Source organism: Alexandromys fortis, unplaced genomic scaffold, assembly GCF_014885135.2.
Source record: "Alexandromys fortis isolate MF-2015 unplaced genomic scaffold, M_Fortis_MF-2015_v1.1 scaffold_27, whole genome shotgun sequence".
Lineage (NCBI taxonomy): Eukaryota > Metazoa > Chordata > Mammalia > Rodentia > Cricetidae > Alexandromys > Alexandromys fortis.
The window spans coordinates 2669455-2671563 of NW_026067952.1; the positions used below are offsets into that span (position 1 = coordinate 2669455).

General features: G+C 69.7%; 1 protein-coding gene across 1 annotated transcript in view; it reads left to right on the forward strand.

The window, feature by feature from the left end:
- The first annotated feature begins 322 nt into the window (after positions 1 to 322).
- Cdh22 (cadherin 22) overlaps positions 323 to 2109 on the forward strand; it is a 122940-nt gene continuing 121153 nt past the window's right edge. The window contains exon 1 of the mRNA XM_050151287.1: positions 323 to 664. The gene's annotated coding sequence lies outside the window, so the exon portion shown is untranslated. The remainder of the gene's footprint in view (positions 665 to 2109) is intronic.

Sequence of the window (2109 nt, forward strand, 5' to 3'; positions counted from 1 at the left end):
ACCTTAGCTTGCACCCCCTTCTTTTGAAGCCAAGCTTTCAGTGGTGTGTGTGTGTGTGTGTTCGTGTAGGTTAGATACAGCGAAGTCTCTGGCCAGGGGAGTAATGGGAACAGGGTCTAGTCTGCCACGGGTGCCTCGGGGCAGCTGAGCCGCCAGGCAGGGAGGAGCGTGCTCCCCTCCTGGGGGCGCTCCCTTCGCGCGAATCGGGGCCGGGAGGAGGAGGAGCACTTCCCCGGGGGCTTTCCCGCGGCCGGCGGCAGGGGAGACGGAGCCTCCCGGCCCCGCGGGCGAGGGAGGGGCGCGGTCGGGGCGGGGGGCCGGGCTCCCCGGCTGGCTGCGGGGTCCGGCCCGGCGGCCGCCTGCGGCTCGGCACGGCGCGTCGCTCCTGCCCGGCGGGCGCTGCATTCTCCGAGTCTCCACCAGAGGCTGCGGGAGGAAGGAAGGGATCCGTCCCTTGCACACTTCCCCCCTAGTCAGACACGCACACTCCCTCGCTCTCTCGCTCCTCCACACACGCGCGCACTCGCCGCCGCGGCTCCCCATCTCGCTCCCGCTCTCCCTCGGCTCCTCCAGGCGGACGCCGGAGCCGGACCTGGCCGGGATCCCGTAGCTCGCTGGCGTCCCGAGGCGAGGGGACCAGGGTGCAGCCCGGCCGCTCCCCGAGGTAAGAGCGCGCGGCGCCCGCGGGAGGCCAGCTGAACGCCGCCGGGGGAGGCTGCGGGCCGGGAGGGCGCACGGACCGGGGAGAGGCGGGCGCGGCGCGGGCTCCGGGGCAACGGCACAAGCGCGCCCATCCCGCGCCCCCACCCCGGTAGGGCGAGGGGGACTTTTCCACGTCCAAACTTTCCCCGGCTCTGAACCCAGCCCGGCCACCTCCCGGACCCGGAGTCGCGGTCCCTGAGCCCAGAGCTCGGGGATGCCCCGCAGGCCGGGGGGCTGGTTGGGGGGGGGGGGGAGGCGGAGGCCGCACCGGCTAGCAGGGCCGGCGCGCGGGAAGGGGTGCGGGGATGGCAAACCCAGCCTAGACACCGGCCGGGATCCTGGCGTCCCCGCAGCTCACCCCGCGCTGCCCGGGCTGGGCTCATGGGCTCGTGGGCTCGCGGCCCCTCCCGGAGGTTCGGCGATCTGCGCGGCGGGAGCGTGTGCGCCGCGCGGGTGCGTGTGCGGGTCGGGCCGCCGAGACACGCGCGGCTGCGGCCACCCTGGGGTGGGGTAAGCAGGACAGGCTACGGGGACCCTTGCGGCCCTGCAGACGTGACCCCTGCACCCCTCGGCCGTCGGATGAGGGCGGAGATTGAGGGGCAGCGCTTTCCTCTTCCTCCGCACCCTACTCCGGGGACTCTGTTCCCACTACGGAGAAAGACCAGGCTTTACAAGCTCACGTCCAAAGCGAGCGCCACTCGGGACTGACCCTCGAGGCCCGGGGTGCGGAACCGGGAGGCGTGAACCGTGTGGCCGTGAGGGTTGCGGGACCCTCGGTGGACACTATCCCTATCCATGTCGCCTTTGCCTGGAGACCTGACCTCACCACTCCCGCTGTGGCCTAGTAGGGTCCTTGCCTCAGTCGGGGAGCTGCGGGAGACTACCCTGTGGGGTTCAGCGAGCAGAGCGCAGACAGAAATCGGAGTCCCCCGAGGTCTCCCCAAGCCACAGGGGCACCCCCTGCTGGTGGGCACAGGAGCGCCGGCTGGCTGAAGCCAGCCCTTAGGTTGAAAGAGCAGCTGGGAACCCTCTGCTTTCTCTCCCACTCTCCCTCCCTGGTCGCTGGCTTGCGGGATGGTGTGCGGTCCAGTTCTGCTTTCAGGGTCTGATTCTAGCGCTCCTCGGGTTCCAGAATGGGCTGGCCGGAGTGCCCAGCCTAGCCAGTGGCTTGTTTATTAGCCTTGGCAATTGCCTCTGCAGGGCTGCTGGAGCGGGGTGCATCCTCCCAGCTCCCACCCTCTTCTTTCCCTACTGTCCTGAAAACCTGCCTATCACGTGCTCCGTCCCTAGGTATATCCCTCACGCTTTCCCACCAGTGCCCACTCCTACTCTTGTCCGTCTCATCCTTAGTGTGTCCACCTTTTTTCAGCCTGCCTCAGTTGCCCTCTGCCAGGTCAGGAGGCACCT